The sequence below is a fragment of the Protobothrops mucrosquamatus genome, unplaced genomic scaffold, assembly GCF_001527695.2.
Source record: "Protobothrops mucrosquamatus isolate PMUCROS unplaced genomic scaffold, P.Mucros_1.0 scaffold242, whole genome shotgun sequence".
Classification (NCBI taxonomy): Eukaryota; Metazoa; Chordata; class Lepidosauria; order Squamata; family Viperidae; genus Protobothrops; species Protobothrops mucrosquamatus.
The window spans coordinates 246,362-267,392 of record NW_015386592.1 but is presented as its reverse complement, the minus strand read 5'-3'; the positions used below and the strand labels follow the sequence as shown (position 1 = coordinate 267,392).

General features: G+C 37.0%; 1 protein-coding gene across 1 annotated transcript in view; it reads left to right on the top strand.

Moving 5' to 3' along the window:
- Positions 1-21,031, top strand: part of LOC107286057 (serine/threonine-protein kinase BRSK2) — a 396,585-nt gene that overhangs the window by 144,731 nt on the left and 230,823 nt on the right. The window lies entirely within an intron of this gene.

Genomic DNA, 21,031 nt, shown 5'->3' with positions numbered 1-21,031 from the left:
AAAAGAGCAAAAGAACCATGAAAATAATAAAGGGACCTATGCATCTTCATGGTCTGACGTCCTCAGATATATTTGCAAAGAAAGTTTTGTTAGAAAATTGGAGCTGGGAAAGGTATGTTATTCAAAACACTCCCGAGGTTGTGCTATCCACAATAGAAGCCCAATTTCTAAATGTTCTGGACTTAGGATCAGCCTTCATTTTGCATCTTCCATGATTGTTGCTCTCCTTTCAGTTTTCAAGTACTATTTGATATTGTTGGGGAGCAATGCAGCTTTTCCAAATACATCCAGTTTCATACCAGCAGTTGAATTTACAGAGACAACCTTTCTAAAATGCTGCAGGCATTAGGCCAACGTTTGAGATGGTGTGCGCTATATGTAGGTGCAATTCAGCGGTGATCATTATTAAGCCTTAACGTTCACTGAAATTGTCTGGCCATAAGCAGTGGCTATTACCTTCTGCCAGCTAAGAGAATATCCAGAGAATGTGTGAAGGATGGCAGGCTCCCAGCTATTCCACTGCTTCCGGACAATGTGCTATTAAACTGAGTGCATCCAGTCATCGAAAGAACATATCCCCTTAGGAGAAGAATGCAGAAATGTTATAGACTGAATGAGCTATTTATATAATAAACCGATACCTGTGATCTGTTCAATGTTTCAGAAACCCAACAAACATCAAATGCTCGACAGAAAAGAAATTCTACAGACGTTGCTCACTCTCAGGACTAAATGGCTTCTTTCCACATGTCCTGTATAAATACAAATCCAAAGAGCAATTTGTGCAGGCACATTAGATTTCAGTTATTGTCAGTCCAATAAAGGTATCCTATATAATGGCTTTCCTGTGGTACTACAAGAGACATATTTTCATGAGGCTGGAAGGTATCTAGTAAATCTTCCGGCGCTACTATACTTTTATTTGCCCCCTGGTTTTAATCCTTATCCAAGTTAAGAAAAGCTGCAAACACTTCTGACTGAGACTTGTGCAAGGAAAGGTGAGCTCTGAGAAAGAACTCAAGCAACCATGTCATCTTGTAGAGTCAGTGCAGTTTCTGTTATTGATTTGCTGCAACCCAAAATGAAGGTTGCAGCAGCTGGGTAGAAGATGTTGTTTTTCTAACAAAACCAATAGAACAGGGGTGTCAAACTCAATTTCGTTGAGGGCCGCATCAGCATTGCGGTTGCCCTCGGGGGGCCAGGGGTGTGTGGCCAGGGTGGGTGTGGCCTACTGGGTGGGTGTGGATGGAGTGGGTGTGGCCTATTGGGTGGGCATGGCCAGCTCTACATTGTTCGATTCAAGGGTGCCTGTGGGGGCCTGGGCAGGAATGGGACAGATCTGAGGGTCTCTGGCAGAAGGGGGTGGGACCAGGGCAAGTACCAAGGCATGGTCCACTGGAGGAGCCTCACTGCCTGCTGAAACCTCTCCTCTGGAGCCCATCAAGCCGGATAGGTGAAGTAGGCGAGGGCCATTTGCTGGCCACTTCCAGGCAATGGTGCATTTCTTCATTCCTCACAAAGGGTGACATCTCCCCAGCATGCCCCAGGGGGCAGGGCCGACACAGCAGGGCCGGTCCCTTGCTGTTTCCAGATGGCCTTGTGGAGCTAAGACTGAATGCATTTCAGCATAGATGGCCACCACAAAATTGTACATTGGCTCCCTCCTGGCCAGCCTGGGCCAGGGCCAAGGCAGCGGGGACCATTCCCTCACTGTTTCCAGGATGGCTTCGCGGGCCACATGAAACCACTTTGCGGGCCGCATCCGGCCCACGGGCCTTGTGTTTGACATGTCTGCAATAGAATGTTTTAATATATTTATCTTAAAAGATTTGAAAGATTAACATTTTTTTAAAAAAAAATCTCAAAACAGATTACAGTAAAATTCAAAATCATAAATAGTAAATGAAAAAAGATATAAAACAAACGGATATAAATTATGCAAGACAAAATGAACAATAAATGGAGAAGAAAAAAATAGCAGTAGCGAAGTTGGAATATACACTGCTGTGATAGTTTTGAGACATTATTTAAAAAAATGTCTGGGAGAATAACTGTCTTTGCCTGATGCCCAAAAGATAGCAAGCATTCCTTCCTGGGAGGGCATTTCAAAAAGGGGGCTACCTTTTATAAAATCCTTTTATGGGTAGCTGCTTTTTCTGACCCAGCATACTAGGAAATCTGAAAGAGGCCCTGTAAAGGGGATAAGGGGAGCAATTAGAGAAGCAGCTTTTCAAATTGCGAGGGAAAGTGAAAACCTCTTAGCTCTAAGCTACGCTATTTATTTATTAATAAGTTATTTCTTTCTTAGATTTTGATCTTGTCTTTCCAACCGGAGCTTAAGGTGCGTACATAACACTCCCTTTTACATTTTCAAAGTGCTTTTAAAATGCTCTTTTTAAAAAACAAAGACATCTCCTACAACTGGCGCGTCAGTGAAAGGTCCTGCAATAGGACTGGAAAGATCCAGATACAGGTTCAACTTTAGCCTTGGAAGGCCTGCCCAAAGTCGCCTAGTTTCTGAGGCTGAAGTTGAACCTCATCCTAGGTCCCTCCAATGATATTTGGAGTGAAATGGTAAAATTTGTTTGAAATGGTATAGGGTTTCCTGCCTGAGCAGGGGGTTGGACTAGATGACCTCCAAAGTCCCTTCCATCTTCATCATCATCATCATCATCATCATCATCATCATCATCATCATCATTATCATCATCATTATCATCATCATCATCATCATTATCATTATCATTATTACTATCATCATCTTTTACTCATTAGACATGAACCACAGTCAACTGAACATTCAAATTGACTGGCGCTGATGGTTGACACGGGTTGCTGCCAGCATCCTAGGTATCAGCCAGGTACCTCCTTAAAATGTAAGATGTTCCAAGTAGCGCAGTCTTTTGCAGCATTGCTGGAGTTATTGCAGGAAGCTGCAGTTTCTTGATGTATTTTGCAAACTTTTTGGACATAGTTCCCAGTGCCCCGATGACAGTGGATATCACTGTTACATGTTTCATCCATAATTGCGCAGTTTTGATAGCCAGGTCACGATATTTCATAATTTTTCCCAGTTCTTTTTCTTCGACTCTGGCATCTCCTGGTACAGCGATATCAATCACCTGTACGCTTCAGTTCTCTACAACTGTGATATCTGGCGTGTTGTGTTCCATCTATTATTATTATTATTATTATTATTATTATTATTATTATTATTATTATTATTATTATTATTATCATCATCATCATCATCATCATCATCATCATCATCATCATCATCATCATCATTTTCCAGGAACTGTACAGACATACCAATTGTAGGACTTACTCTTTTTTTTTTTTTTTAAAAAAGAACACTTTGAAATAACTTTAAAACATTCCTTCTTAAAATATTCTGTGCCAATAGTCATGATGGTAAACTAATTATCACAAACAAGAACTATTTAATCAGAGCAAATGTGCTTAGAATTGATGAGTTCATTTATTACCAAGACCTCTGAATTAGTTTAATTTAAATATTAACATAGATGGATTTAAATGATTATCAACTCCTTGAATAGATTTGCTGTGCAATCCTGTCTTGTCTCTTGCCTGCCTTTTTACTCAGTGAAGTAGATCCAATATTGATTGGTCTTCCTGTTCTCCTACTTTGGGAATTCAGTATCTTTTGAATTGTGGAAGAGGATGATGGACATTTGTTATGGTTTCTACTGCTGCCATCTGTGCTCCTTCCCAGATTGTTCTGAAGGGGTGATGCAGAGGAGGGCACTGGTAAAAGGAATTCTTTCCATCTTCTCCTATTGGAAGGGTCAACAGGGGTCATCAACAAAGGGCCATAGAATCCCAGGGTTGCATGATACAGTCCAACCCACTGCTCAGCGATGTATCCATTACAACAGTGGTGGCGAACCTATGGCACGGGTGCCAGAGGCGGCACTCAGAGCCCTCTCTGTGGGCACATGTGCTGTTGCCCCAGCCTTGCCTCCACCTGCGACCCCCTCCTCACCAACAGCCCCCCTGGAGGAGAGTCGCCCCTGAGCGTGGCCCACATGGAGCAGCACAGCCAAGGACATGGCAGCCAGGCAGCGTAGACAAGACTGCCCTCATGCCCCAGCGCGCACAGTTGATGCTGCGTGGCACAGGTAGAGGGCATGGCCATGGCACTGCTGGGCTGCCTGGGTGATCTGCGGTGGGTCCTGGAGGTGGTGAGTGGCCCTGTGGGCAGGCAGGGTTGGGTGGAGTGGGGCCGGGGCAGGGGGTGGAACGGGGGCGGACAGGGGGTGGAGCGGGAGCGGGGCCAGTTTTTGGGCACTCAGTCTCTAAAAGGTTCGCCATCACTGCACTACAACATCTCAGCCTGACTAAAATATTTGCTTACAGAAAAAAAACTGCTGACTCCTTTTTAGGAGAGGAATAAAATAAAATTAATATCTGCCCTGAGATTTTGATGGTTGTACTTCATAGTTGGGCTGTGCAAATCTTCCAAAGGGATTCTTCGCTTTAGTAAAAGATTGAGTGAAGTAGGTACTTGAAGCTGCTTCACAAACAAAATCCCCCCCAACATCCCATTTTGAAGAGCAAAAAATGTTGCTTCACTTTGCTTGGCTTTGCTGCCACTCCTCAGGACCTTTGGAGCAGTTGCAAAAACCAGAGGAGACTTCTGCTTAGGTTTTTGCAACTGTTGGAAAATGCCAGGAGGAAATGCAACAGAGAACCTTCCTGGTGATGCAAAGGGATTTGTTTAGCAAGGCAAAATTCACTGCCTCTTTGCCTGGTTGATGAGAATTACATTACCTTCCTAACAAGGAACTTTTCATAGAGGTGAATCTGTGACACTTCACATAGGCCTCCTGTACACCTACGTGAAATGTTGCTCCTCACCATACATTATCTTTTAAAAAGGAGGAAAGTCAGATAGTAGCGAGATCTTTTCCTGTATCACCATTATATCATTATATATTGCCATATCTGTTTATTTGTCTGTCTAGTTTTCTGTCCATCTATGAATAGGCTGGAAATCTAAGTGGACCAGTTGAGGGGAAAAGTGGAAGGGCCAAGAAGAAAGGACTTCCCTAACATTTCTGTGCCAGTTTCAACTGTTCCTTGTTCAGTGGGGTTAATTACCATCCTTCTTGCAATGTACATGGGCTCCTGTGTGTGCATCTTGACATAATTTACGTCGTCAAAGTTCATGCTACTTGAAGTGTGCTTCTTAATACAGTATTAGAAAATGGGGCAGTGCCTGATATCACCAAAAAAAACCCACCCACCCCTGCCTGGTTCGGAGGGGAAAATAGTTACAAAGAGCTTACCAAAAGACCTGTATGCTTTGACCTCATGTTTGCAGAAAAATGTAAATCACACAGTCCTTGAAGGTAACCTTCCAGGTACTGTAAGCAACTTTGTGTTCAGGTGAGTCTGAATCTAACAAATCAAGATTGTGAACTAAACTAGTGTGTAGCTGTCAGGTACAGCATAAGTTGCTTCTTATGACTTCCAACGCCTCCAGACTTTGTGGGTGCTCCAACACTGGAGTTTTTAAGAAGAGATTGGACAACCATTTTTCTAAAATGGTATAAGGTTTCCTGCTTGAACAGGGGGTTGGACTAGAAGACCTCAAAGGTCCCTTCCAAATCTTTTAGTCTGTTATTCTGTCATTCTTTTTTTCCCTAAGGGTTGAAGAGCATAATAATGTACAGAGCAAAAACCTCATGGAAATATTAGTAAAAAAAATTACACTTAATCTTTGATACTTTATGAATAATTTTATATGTGATAACAATGCATGGTTTGTTTGTTTTCTTAACTGAAATTGGCAGTTGTTTGTTTTTAATCCTAGATTATATATTTGGAAATTGTAAACCTTGGGAAATTGTCTGTAAGATCAGTAAATAAACAAAGGAATATGCTAATGCATTCATGAAGTATCCTTTCTTTGTGTAATATATATTATATGAATATCTTAGAAACTACCCTCCTTTATCCTGCTATTGTAATATCTGGGAATCAATTATATAACCGCGGCTTGATTAGATGAGTTGCCATTTGTTGTTATTTGTATCATTAATGCTATTTTCAAGGATATGCTGGACCTTGGGATTTTTACAATTCAATATTTATTTGTATATACAGGTAGTCCTCAACTTACAACAGTTCATTCAAAGTTACAACAGGACTGAAAAAAATGACTTATGACCATTTTTCACAGTTACAAATTTTGCAGCCTCCCCATCGTCACATGATCAAAATTCAGATGTTTGGCAACTGATTCATATTTATGATAGTTGCTGTGTCTCAGAGTTATGTGATCAACTTTTACGACCTTCTGATAAGCAAAGTCAATGGAAGAAGCCAGAGTCACTTAACAACCGGGTTATTAATGTAACAACTGCAGTGATTCACTTAACAATGAGGCAAAATTCACTTAAGTATCTCACTTAACAACAGAAATTTTGGGCTCAATTGTGGTCGTAAATCAAGGACTACCTGTATTGTTGTTCTGTTCTTATAATTATGGCAGAGGAGCCTAAAACTATTTTTCCTCAGCTTCCATTTCAACATACAATATGGAGTTAAATTGACTGACTTACTTTTCAGTCATTGTAAGGTGAGCAATGCTAGGTCAACACCTATCTTACAGTTTTTGAAACATTTTCATCTTTTTTAAACTTAGCTGTGAAATAAGCTTCTGCTTTTTAGCCTGTTTTCAGGGTAGTTGAGAGTTTATTTTTTAATTTCTCTTGGCAGTGCACTTGAGTTTATTTTTGAAGAGTGTAGAATGCTCTGTTGTGCCTGTTGTTGTTTAGTGTTACACATCTTTTCTTGAGACCGAAATATCCCCGATTGCCCAGATTCTCTTGTTTGAAAAAGGCCAATTGTAAGTTTTTCCTCATAAAATTTTCCCTTGAGATTTAACTGAATATTGAGAAGCCAGGTTGTATTCCACTGGAAAAATAATTATATGGTGAAAACCAGGACATACCATCTCATACAGCACATTCCACCTTAGAGAATTTCATGGAATTTCTCTTCTTGTGTCATTTCTGAATTTGATTAGACACACACACACACGCACACACATACATACATACACACACATACATTTCCACCAAATTCAGTGAAAATTGGGAGAAAAGGATAGAAGTATATTTTTGAAGAGTACCAATTATTTATCATCATTCAATTCTGATTTTTCCAGAAATCCGGAATGACATAGAGATTGACCTATTTAGGCTATGTTTGTGTGCATATATGTGTTTATTTTTGCGAGTAAAAAGTCATTCTGTATTCTCTCTAGAATGACATAGCCGAAGGACAGAAAATGCCTTTTGGATACATTTGAAATTTTAAGAGCATGTTATGATTGCTATCATCAGATGAAAGTCAGAGAGCAAGGCTTGTCTCTCTAAAAACTGACTGTTTCTATGGGTTTGGCCTGTCAAAAATGATCTCTCTAGAACTTCTCCTCAAGATGTTCTCTTTCACACCATCTTACTTGGATACTTGTTTTCTGAAATGATGGGCATACAGCTAGTCTTCGACTTATGAACACGATTGAGCCATAAATGTCTGTTGCTAAGCCAAACAGTTGTTAAGTGAATTTTGCCCCATTTTATGACCTTTCTTGCCAAGTTTTAAGTGAGTCACTGCAGTTGTTAAGTTAGTAACACGGTTGTTAAGTGAAACTGGCTTCCCCATTGACTTTGCTGGTCACAGCAGGTGATCACGTGACCATCATAAATACATGCCAGTTGCCAAGCGTCTGAATTTTGATCATGTGACCTTGGCGATGCTGCAACAGTCGTAAGTGTGAAAAACAATCTTCAGTCACTTTTTTCAGTGCTGTTCCAACTTTGAACGGTCACTAAATGAACTGTTGTAAGTTGAGGACTACCTGTATTTCCAAATAAAGCCACCTGATATTTTGTTACTCAAAAACATTACTGCAAATAAAGATGTGCCAAAAGAAATATCTACAGGCACATTGAAGCCTCTGGAATCCACATTGCCTATCTTTGACATAACCATTAAAAAGAGAATGTGATCTTCTAGAAGCCAAATATGAACTAACCCTAGATGGGCTAGTTCAGTTTTGGCCTCAACAAGAGGCCAAATGTTGCATCTTAAAAACTTCACACTAGCTATTGCGGTAATTTTCTTCTTTAAAAAAACTCAACTCTATATTAGCTAAACAACAGAAACTACCCAGATTCAACATGGCTAATTAAATTGCTTTATAGTAGAAATAATTCATATATATGCAGAAAATAAGCCTATCACAGAATGCAGCAATCAAGTTGTTTGTATGTTAATCCTGGGGTTTAATCCACTGTCTTTTCTTCCTGCTGTTTCAAGTCAATGAATATTTGGCTGTTCTTCTTCCACTCTTAGGAGTAGAAGACATCTGTTCTGTGTTTGCATAAATATTTTGTCTAGCTTGAAGATCACTGATTCCCATTTTGCCAAGTTTAGCTTTTAAACCAGCAATTATACAAAGGAAGGGTGGGGCAATATCACATGTCAATAGATCTGGAATTTGTTTCTCATAGAGATTTAGAAGACTTGGCAGGGCTGTTTTTGTTTTGGTGTTATTTTTAAAAACTATATTAAGCTTCTGTAAGGACTTCTACACAGTTTTATGGCCATACAAGCCATTAACATTGCTAACTAAAGTCTCAGGATGTTTTAAAAGGCAGCAGACATGGTTGGTCAGTTCTGTTCATTTTGATGACTCAGAACTTGTAGGCCTCTTAACAGAATAACAGAGTTGGAAATGAGGAGGTCTTCTAGTCCAACCCCCTGCTCAGGCAGGAAACCCTATACCAGGGGTAGGCAACATTGGCTCTTTTATGACTCGTGGACTTAACTCCCAGAATTCCTGAGCCAGCTGGCTCAGGAATTCTGGGAGTTGAAGTCCATGAGTCATAAAAGAGCCAAGGTTGCATACCCCTGCCCTATGCCATTTCAGACAAATGGTTGTCCAATCTCTTCTTAAAAACTTCCAGTGTTGGAGCATTCACAGTTTCTGGAGGCAGTTGTTCCACTGATTAATTGTTCTAACAGTCAGGAAATTTCTCCTTAGTTCTAGGTTGCTTCTCTCCTTGATTAGTTTCCATCCGTTGCTTCTTGTCCTGCCCTCAGGTGCTTTGGAGAATAGCTTGACTTCCTCTTCTTTGTGGCAGCCCTTAAGATATTGGAACACAGCTATCGTATCATCCTTCTTTTCATTAAACTAGACATGCCCAATTCCAGCAACCGTTCCTTATATGTTTTAGCCTCCAGTCCCCTAATCATCTTTGTTGTTCTTCTCTGTACTCTTTCTAGAGTCTCAACATCTTTTTTACATCGTGGGAGATTGAGGCCTGTATGGGCAAATCATCCACTTGCACTTATTCACAGAGCTATTCTCAAGTTAGTCTTTAATTCTATGAGTCACCGATCTATTTTTTTTTTTAAGGAATAAGAATAAGGTGAAGCCCACTGGGAGGTTTTGTGATGCATTTTTGGTGCACACTGGAATATTAAAAACATATTTAGCCTCGGTAATGATACTGGTAACAAATATATTCTTTTGAAGTCTTTGAAAGCATCGTAAAGCTGGTTTGGGAAGACTCGTGTTCAGACTAAAAAAAGGCTTTGGCTTGATTTAAGAGGTATCAATTCTTCATTAAATTGAGCTGTATGTTTTCAGGAGGGCAGCTGGGGTTTGAAAGAATGGAACAAAGGCTGCTAGGAGTTTCAATATCATTATGAGTGGTTCTTTGTAGTATAAAGAGTATAAAGCTGTTGAAAAGCTCCAAATTGCATTCTGTCCATTTCATTAGAGGCTGCAATTATATTTAACTTCTCTTTCGTGCTTCTGCAGTGAAAAAGGTCACTTGAGAATATCTGTCTTTTTAGAAAAGACAGATATGTTAGTTAGTTTGTTTTTTTTTCAGTTAGGAAGACCACTTTATGTCTTCCCTGTTTAGGTTAGAAGCTGGAATGTGATAATTATCATTTTAAACATTTCATCCAGATTGCTTTTTTTTCCCCCAAAACTACAGGCCAAAGTTATTTTATTGATATTGCAGGTAGTCCTCAACTTTCAACCATTTGTTTATTAATAATATTAATAATAATATTAATATTAATAATAATAATATTAATATTAATAATAATAATAATAATAATATTAATAATAATAATAATATTAATAATAATAATAATAATAATAATATTAATAATAATAATAATAATATTAATAATAATAATAATAATAATAATAATAATAATAATAATAATAATAATAATAATAATAATAATAATAATAAAGTTGGAAGGGACCTCGGAGGTCATCTAGTCCAACCTCCTGCTCAGGCAGGAAACCCTATACCATTTCGGACAAATGGCTGTCCAGTTTCTTCTTAAAAACTTCCAGTGTTTGACCATTGGAAGTTACAGCAGCACTGGAAAAAAGTGACTTATGACCATTTTCACCCTTATGACTGTGGAAGCATCCCCGTGGTCACGTGATCCAAATTTGGATGCTTGGCAAATTTTGTAGTGTCCCAGGGTCATATGATCACTTTTTGCGATCTTCTGACAATGGGGAAGCCAGATTCACTTAACAGCCGTGTTACTAACTTAACAACTGCAGTGTTTCATTTAACAACTGTGTTAAGAAAGATCGTAAAATGGGACAAAACTTAACAACTATGTTGCATAGCAATGGACATTTTGGGCTCAATTGTGATCATAACTACCTGTAAATTTATAATTTGGGAGTTCACATCTCTGTAGCTAAAAGTAGTTGATCTACAAATTAATTAGCAAATAGGAAGATCTTCTTCTGAGAATACATAATTAGGGGATAGTGTTTATTTTGTCCCCCCCCCCTTTTTTTTTTTTTGCAAAGCATTCTGTTCCAAACCTGTGTGATTATTTGTGGTCACCCAAACTGTATTGTCTAGCACATGCATTTCACCAACAGTAGGCAGAAATCTTATTTTATAAACATAATATCCCAGGATTCTGCATAAAATGGGCTGCTTCAGGAATGAAGCATTTTGTACTACCTACGACTTCCAATACAACTACAGGAGAATTTTTAGCCAGTTTTTCAGTGTGGGTCTGAGCATTCCCTACACAGATCCTTAGTCACTATGTTTGATACTATTCTGCATAATGAGAAAATGTTGATGGAAATTTGCTACAAATAAAAATAGCAAACATGCTAATGTGCTTTATCTTTAACTAGGGATGTAAAAATGCCAGTATAAGAGAGTAATAGAATAGTTGCAGTGGTGGGATTCAGCCGGTTCGCACCACTTCGGACGGTGGTGCACCCATCCATTTTGTAGTTCCCAGAGTATGTCATTCCATTAATATTTTAGGGCAGGGGTTCCCAACACTCAGTCCATGGACCAGTACCAGGCCATGGTATGCCAGCAACCAGTCCGCACAAACAAGCAAAGCCCCATCCGCGAGATGCAGGTGGCACACAAAACCACGCCCCCTCCGGTCCATGGAAAAACCTCTCTCCACGGAACCGATCCCTGGTGCCCAAAAGGTTGGGACCTCTGTTTTAGGGGCTTCATAGATTTTAATGTCCCATACAGATATTTTAAAGATCACAGCTTAAAGCTGTGGTCTTTAAGCTTAGTGACCCTCATTCTAAGCACTCAGTTTTGGTGTACAGATTACTATGGCTAACTTTACACAACACAGTAAACCAAAATTGAAAAAATCACATACAAAACCACGTACGAATATGTAGTCTTTTAAATCCAAACTCCAAGATTCTGAAAGTATGTGCATTAATATTACTGGATAAATAGCTATGGAGCCATCATGCAGAATCTTTTATTAAGATTTCTAGGACAATAGCTTGAAACTGTGATTATTCATGCCTGCCTTATTAGTTTCCCCCCTTTTTTAATGAACGAAGGGAATTTAGCATCAAAAAGGTTTTGTGATCATCATTTGTTTTAAAGGAACAAGATTTTAGACAGCTAAGAGCTGTTTCATATTGCAAATCTATTTTCACCACTGGGCTTCAGAAATTGATATCTGGATTTTCTTTTGTTTCATGCCGGGGTTTTTTTTGTTTTTTTTTAAACTACAATGAATTCGTCCACCAGCCATTCTATGAAAGGCTGAACAATGTTCATGGCTGGAAACCAAAAGGACTGTGAAACATGTCATTCATAAATAGATTTCAGTGAAGAGAAGTAGAGGAATAAAAACACCTCAACATGACTGGGTTACCACCTCAGGGCTCCAATAAAAATAAAATAAAATAAATCCTTAACTGACATCTTGCCACTTTTTCTGAAAGGCAATCTCTGTTAAATCTCTGACTAATGAGTTTGTAGTGCTAACTAACTCCATCTCCTTGAAACGATTGTTAAAAAATCTATTAGTGTCACATTCACATATCATTTTCCCATAGTAACTTCAAGATAATTTACATGGGATAAAATGGGATATCCCACATTAACCCAGTGAGGCTGAAAGATAGCAGTTTGCACAATTAATGAGGTTCAAAGCTGATGGGGAATTTGAGTCCAGATATTTGTGAGACAAGCAAAATACTTTTAACCATTTCAAAATACTTCAAACATTTCTAACATCTTCCATATGATGACATGAGGAAATTTGTCCATGTTATGTATGTAATGTGTATGTGTATATACATACTCATATGTGTCTGTGTATTCCTTTTGAGTGAGTAAATTATGTGCATGTGAGTTCTAGCAATGACTTGTGGCTGACATCGTATGTTGAATGTGCTCTTTAGATTATTAATAATAATATATCACTTGTTGCACTGGTTTCCATTTTTAATTGGTATTTAATTGGACTATCTGTAATAGGTGTCAACAATCTTTTTTATTTTACAGCAAAAGTCTTCAAATAAGAGTATAATTGACCCAATTTAATAAGGTTCATCATATCTGGGTTGCAGAAATCCACACCAATAGAGTTTTTTGTTATGTTTTTGGTCACTTGGAGTTATAAATGGAGTTATATATAGATGTGTGTCTGTGTGTAAAACAAAATGAGACTTGCCCAGAAAATTTGTAAAGTTTGTCAAGTATCTTTCCTTTTTACTATTCTAGTGCAGATTTATTCTGATTTTGATTTTTAGCTGCTTAAGCTTCCAGCATTATTCTCTTCATGACTTTTCTTCATCTGAAGGGACAAATATTTGATTTCATCTCAGGCAGAGTTTTGCAGTCTTCTAAAATTTTCATTATAGCAAACATCAGCTTTTCCATCTTAATCTGACATTTTTATTTCCCACATGGTTTTTTATATATCCTTTAACTTTTTTTTAGCATGTCTATTTTAGTAGCTAGATGTACCACTGGTAGTTTTACAGTGATTCTCAATCTTGGCAACTTTACGATGTGTGGACTTCAACTCCCAGAATTCTCCAGCTAGTGTTGCTAGCTGGAGAATTTTGGGAGTTGAAGTCCACACATCATAAAGTTGCCAAGGTTGAGAAACACTGTTTTAAAACATACCTGGAAGGAAGTCAACCACTTCCTTCCCTAACATTATTTCCAGTGGTATTAAGTAACCCTCCTGTCTCTTGCTATGAGTCCTTAGTCCAAAATTCTTTACTCTGCAGTTATCCTGTGCAAAATAGGAACATTAGTGGCAACTCCTGTTTATTGGCAGCCTCTCCATGTTCTCTATCAACCTACAGTGGCAGCCAACAAATGAGAGCTAAAATATATTCTATGATTATTTCTGTTGACTCAGAACAATTGGAGTTTAGGAACCTCCAGTAGCAATAACTTCATCTCACTTTTCTCCTTCTCTGCCTTCCCTTTCTCTTCACCATTCCCCCATTCTTGCTTTGTGTGTATAAGCAAGTTGCACATAGAAATTCTCCAAAATTAATTGCTTGCCTTGACTCTATTGCATTGTGACTAATAAATATAATATTATAATGAATCATTTTAGCCAATGCATGCCGTGAAACTTTTCTTTTCAGAACCATATAAGTTTGATTTGTTACGTGAATTAGTTGTAGCAGGAATAAAAAGAGAGTTGGTATAGCGCAAGGGACTTATATAAATGACAAGCTTTAAAGCTTCAGTACACCAGCAATAGTGCCAGTTTATTTCATTTGGGTTGCATTTGACTCTAAAAGAAATCATGGTTCAATAGTTGTGACGGATGGATAAAAGAAAAAAATGAGTTCAGATAGACAGGCACTCAGTTTGGAACTGTTTAAAATCTATTTTTCTTCTTTTTTAAATTGAATTCAAAAGGAAAACATTAAAGAATGGGATGGGATGGGGTGGAATAGAATAGAATAGAATAGAATAGAATAGAATAGAATAGAATAGAATGCAATGCATATCAAAACATTTTGGATGGCACTTAGAAAATTTGCACATTCACAAAATTTCCATCTCTCAATTACAAAAGGCCAACACTGTTTGGATCCACACGTATACTATGCTGATACAGTACAACATCCTAGATTCTTGGGAAGAACTCAGTGCATATGAAGCCAATACCAGCTAAAGAACTGGTATTCAAGCTGTGACTTCATATTATTGTGAACAGATAATAATTTATTAAACTTTCAGGCATTTTATTTGGGCTTTGTATATGCTGATATATGCAACCAAAGGAACTCATGTCTTTCTGAGTTAAATGTCAGTTTGCTAAATCTCTAGATACAGTTAAATGTCAGTTTGCTAAATCTCTAGATACAGTATATTATCACTATAATAATACAAGTACCTTAAAATAATTATAATTTTCAGAATAACACAAGCCATCAAAATAATCATATGTGCAGATACATATATATTTAATATAATCTGCCTTATAGTTGCATATATAAGCTTCATAGTTGTACAATCCAATGTGAAGAGTAAGACATAGGGTATTTCCTTACCACGAAACTGGGTCATAGTTCAATTAACTTTGATCATACAATGTGTGCATTCAAAACAATGCTATAGTTAAGTATGATATATTATGATATATATTGAGGTTGTTATACTTTATATTTAATACATACAGAAAATTGCATAGTTCTCCATATGTGCAGGAAAAAAAACTTTACTTTCTTACCTAAAATATGTACTGGTTAAAACAGCTTTTTAAAAAAACAGAATGGGCAAACTGAAGATTCAAAATTGGCTTAGTAATTATTTGTTTTTGAATGTTCAAAGAAGCCTACAATCTGTTCTCCTAAACTTTTTTTTAATATTAGCCTGTACCCCTGTTATAAAACAGAGATAAAATGCAAGCTGAATTTTAAATGTGAACAGTGAAAGCAATAACTATAATTAACCACAAGTATAACTATAACTATAACGGTGTGTTTAATTTTTATTAAGAATTTATTAAGACTTTTGATTATAGTAGTAAAAGTTAATACAAGCTAAACTTAAAGAAAATGGAGAGAAGTAAAAAGTGCAAGTTAAAAGAAAAAAGAAGAAAAAGAGAAGATAGCGAAAAGTAAGAATATATTAAATGTAATTTTAATATATAATATTAAATATAAATTATATTAAAATAGAAATAAAGAAGTGACTTCCAACTGTCCACTAATAGAAACAAACTTAGTAACTCTTCACCTTCTCTATAGTTCTGAACATTTATCTCTTTCTCTCTTTATCCCATATCTCATCTCTTATCTATAAATAAATCCATAAAACACTATCTTTTCAGTCCTGGTGTCAGCAGAAAGTCCATAAAAGGTAGCTAAAAGTAACAATTCTTACTTTAATAAATATCCTTGATCAAATAAACCAACTTTGTATTCCTTCCTTTTACTTCTAATAGTCTTAATCTAGTTAATTCAAATAATATTATTGGATTTGATTTTTCTTGATTTCTTCTTTGCCCTATTGCTCAAAGTTCTTCAAGATTTTAACAAGCCTCATTCAGGTCACTCCCTTGGTTTGTCATTTGGATTTTTTTTTTTAATTGTAAAGTCTCAGTTACTTTTGTAGACCCAGTGAAAGATCCTTTTTAAATCATTCCCTTGGTATGTCAGTTAATTAATCTGTTTTCAATACCATTTGTATCTAGTCAGATAAAAATTGTTCTACATCTGACATTTCTCCAATAACATATTTTGGACCAAGTTGACCCATAGAAGCAAATATTATTACTGACTTTGCTGATATTGTGGCTATTTTCTGATTCCATTCTTCAAAAGTCTCAGTATTTTTTATTGTCATAACCATGTTGTAGGCATGTATAGCTTTCCCGTATCTAAAATATGTTCTCTCTTCTAGTGTCCAGTTTTTGAAATCATGTAATTATTTATATCAGGGGTGTCAAACTGCTGGTCCGCGGGCCAGACGCCTCATCCAGAAGCCGTGCCCACCCCATTGCTGGCAATGGCAAAACTGTCCCGATATGTTGCGCGATGTCACATGACATCACGAGTTTGACATGTCTGATCTATACTGTGTCTTGTAAAAACCAAAACAGGATCTATTTCTAATGAGTAACTCTTTGAACTTTAGTATTAATTCCAAAATGTTTTTGTACAAGTTTCAATCTTCTATTTTTATCTGGACCCTTATTCTGTTTATAATTTTCTAAGATAAAGATCTTATTTAGGTTTTTTGCTTTTCATTTCATATGTTTTAAATTCTTAAGCTTATAATTAGTTTTCTTTCATTAAGGATTAAAGGCAGACTCACTCACATTTTCAAACTTGTCATTTTGAAGATCTTAATAGCTTAGAACTAGTTCATGAACAATTTCCGAAAATAATTAGAAAGTGAGGCTTGCGAACTTCATTTCCTTTAAAAGTTTCTGCCACGGTTGCAAATAAAACGGCTAATCCCATCATCTCCAAGTTCTCAAACCCATGGAAAACTACTGTCCTGCAATCTCCTTGTGAGGAGTAGCCATCTGGAAAACATGTGGGGGATTTCTCACCCTCTCCTTATCCAAAGAGGTTCCAAGAAACCAGTCTACTCACTGGTTCCTTGGACTTTGCGATGGTCATCAGCTCCACTCTTGCAGAGCCATCTTCAGGTTCCCATACCTCCCCCAGAAGGTCAATCTACTACATTGTTAAGTGGCAAAAATATTGATAAAAATAAATTGCTTTTAAAAATTAACAAAATAAAAATACAGTATACTAGATTGGATGGCTTAAAGAAAGTTCTTGAACAATCAACAAGATTTTAATTTTAATCAAGACAATGATTCATATTTTTATGATATTGGTAAATACCAAAATTTTTGTATCTGTGAAATATTTGCCAAACTAGCTATCTTTTGCTCTAAGGGAGCCCTGGATCTAATATCAAATTGTAATTTTTAATGTGTCACAGGGAAAAAAATAAATATATTCTAGGACATCCATTATGTTCCCTGTATCTAAGTGATAATGAAATGAAAACAAGTCCAGTTCTTGAGCCAAGTTCACCTCTTACTTGTTTGAAGAGTTTGCTAAAGACTAGCTGCAGACCTTGGCACAAAAAGTATTTCATTCAGTCCTAAAAGATGATGATCAACACTCAGATGGGGAAGATGAAACAGTGCCAGAGGTAAGCAGTTGGCAGATAGCCTCCTGTGATAATGCCAGTATACCTGATAAAGGTCATGCTTTTTTTCTGGGTTGTTTCTCAGTTTAGAAGTAAGCCTGAGATTCTTTTCATATGTGTGTGATATACTTGCCTGGAAAATTTGCTAGCATGGGAGTACCGTCTCTAAATGTCTACCCACCCAGTAAGATTGGGGAAGGTCGGTTATCTCAACCCCTTCCATTAAGGAATAGTAGCCGAGTTACCATAGCATGAGTCTTCTCCATTATGGACCTGCTTCCCTGGAACAACATTCCTCCCAAGATCAGAGAAGATCTCACTCTACAGGTGGGTTGGGTTTTTGAGGGGGAAGTCATCCAAATCTGGCTACTCTAGAAAACCTTGGGAATAGATGAGTGATAGAGGAGACACTCCATCTACGCATTTGGAAAATTTGGGCTGTTTGTTATATCATTGTATTTTTTGCATTGGTATTCTTTAACTACTGTTGTATTTTCATTTTTGGATTATTTTGTAAGATGCTGAAAGCCTTGTCTAGATTAAAGAGCATATACATTATAGTAATTCAATTAATTAAAATTAAAATAACTTTTAAAGTACAGTATTTTAAATGTCAAATGTTTTAAATGTCAAATGTTTATACCTACAATATTTTCATTGCTGCTCAATTTATCTTTCATATCCTTTTTTCTTCCTGTTCCATTACCCCAAATCTGGAAATGGGCCATTATCAGAACCCCTATGATACGGTTCCTTATGTTTTCAATATCAGTTCTTTAAAACTCTGGTGTTTTTTTTCCTCCATATATCTATGTAATAAAAGTAGTTTACACTAATTTATGATTATTTTAACATTTAAACAGCTGGCAACAGAAATAGCAATAGAGCATCTGTTCATGTTTTTTAAGGAGGGTACAGTTTCTGGATTGAAAGAAAGAGAGGAACAAAATTTCAAATTATACTCATACTTTGGACTAAAGAAAATTTTTATTGTTGTAATTCTCTGTGTTAAAGACAGAAAATATTATATACAGCTTCTACAAATCCCCCTAACTTTATTCACTCAAATGTTATTCTAATTAGTAGGACATAGAATTGTAAGTCATAGAAAGGCACATTCTGCTAAAAGTTAGGAAAAAGTTCCAAATACTAAAAACATTTAGTATTGGAATAAATTATCCAGAGATATCCTAGATTGGTTCAAGAAGATAATGTATAGGAATAGTTTAATATAGATTCCTATGTTGAGTAGGACTTCATAGTGAATGACCAACTTCCAATTGTATGATTCTATGAATGCTACAACTAAAAGCTTGGGACTTTAGCTTTTGTGCTTTTAGATTTTTTCCCCAACACTTGGACAGTAGGACTATTTTTATGATACCAGGAATGCTTAGACCAGTGGTGGCGAACCTATGGCACGGGTGCCAGAGGCGGCACTCAGAGCCCTCTCTGTGGGTATGCACCGTTGCCCCAGTCCTAGGCCTTCAGCTGGGTTTTATAAAACCTTTTTGCTTTAGGCCTCCGCCGCCGTGTGCAAAAAAAAAAAAAAAAGGTTCAATCAGTCAATTTCAACTTCTTGCGGGGAAAAAAAGATCTTGCAAAGTTGGAATTGATTGATTGAACTTTTTAGTCCCACCCTGTCTGCCATTACCACCGCAGCCACGCCCACCCAATGGGCCACACCCACCCGGCACTCGACGATGCATAAGTGGGTTTTGGTTTGCAGTTTGGGCACTCGGTCTCTAAAAGGTTCGCCATCACTGGCTTAGACAAATTGATTATTTTATTGAGGAGCTACCCACCACATTGTTTAATAGACTTTTCATCTGAGCTATAGGCTTCCTTTCTGAGTTGCACTTGTACTTACAGGGTGATTGTGTTGACAACTGCAATATCATTACAAAGACTGCTTCATTCAGGACTAATCAAAACTTCAAGGCTATTGTGACACCATGGAATCATCCTAATATAACTCTACAAATTAAGTTACTCGAAGATTGCATTGTATTTGTTCCTGGCTGGAGTAGACTATGATCTGATAGCAGATAGATGGTAATATTCATGACAAGTTTTAGACTTTGAGAGTACTTCTCTCCAAGTTAGATCTTCTTCTTCTTCTTCTTCTTCTTCTTCTTCTTCTTCTTCTTCTTCTTCTTCTTCTTCTTCTTCTTCTTCTTCTTCTTCTTCTTCTTCTTCTTCTTCTTCTTCTTCTTCTTCTTCTTCTTCTTCTTCTTCTTCTTCTTCTCCTCCTCCTCCTCCTCCTCCTCCTCCTCCTCATTTCTTAAAGTCTTTGAAGTTTTCCAACTGATATACCTGGTGCTCCTCCTCATTTCTTAAAGTCTTTGAAGTTTTCCAACTGATATATCTGGTACTCCTGGTCATTCTCCAGAATGCAAACTCAATATTGTCAAAAAAAGTGGTTCACTATAACATGAACCAAAGCAATGGATATCTAAAAGTTTCTTTATTAAAATACTCAGTAAGAGTGATCATGGTCTCCTAGTCAAAATGACCAAGAGGTCCAGTAATAAATTGACAAAGGATGATATAGGAGATAGAAAGGGTGCATCAACAGTTATGTGAAATTATTTACATTATATATAGAGAAATATTTTTCCAAGTTTATATCTGGAGTAAGGTAGTCATCAAAATCTAACTTTGAGGCTGGCACCCTAGTTTAGCTATCAAGCTTGATCGTCATTCCTTGTATTTTATGACAAGGTAAGCCTTTTGATATTTTTCTCTAAAATGCAAGTGTACACATTATTTGCCTTCTGCCTTATTACTCAGAGTCTCTTTAAACTGAATTATAATTAGAAATGGGCACCCTGAATCCCAACAACTTTCTTAGTTTTGTATAAGCTTCTACTGACACAGAAAGCATGATTTAAGCACAAAAAATCAGACTCCCCAAGACATTCTTATGATTGATTCTAAATGACCCTTCCTTCCAAACAGAGGGTATTATTTTCCAGGGTTTAGCCCAAAACTTGATGAATATCAAGATAACTAAAATAAAATAGGCAAAAACCTCAAAAAGTATGTGACTGGTTATATACAAAATACTTTTTCCGTAATAGCATGATAATAAAAAATACATTTTTTCCCTTTTGGGTCTCTCAGAGTGACATTTGACAGAGCTCTTTCAAATGAAGTGGGATGTTATTCTATCTAATGTGATTTAACAGAGGAGCCTCTGAAAGCCATTTTATAACCATTGTAACTTAGAGCAGCTAAACTGGAGCAGCTTAGTCAATGGTTTGTTTTTTTTCAGAGCCCTTCCTGAACTTTCAGTATCTTTATTCTAGTTTCCTTAGGCTTTTCATCTTGCTAGAGTTTCATGCTCTGCTATGATACATTCTTCATAGTTCTTGGTGTTTAACTTATTGCCCATGTTGATGAAGAAAAGCCTGACCCCAAGTTTTATAACTTTAAATTGTCAGCCTGCAAACTGTAAAAACCATTACCATTAAATTGTCAGCCTGCAAACTGTAAAAACA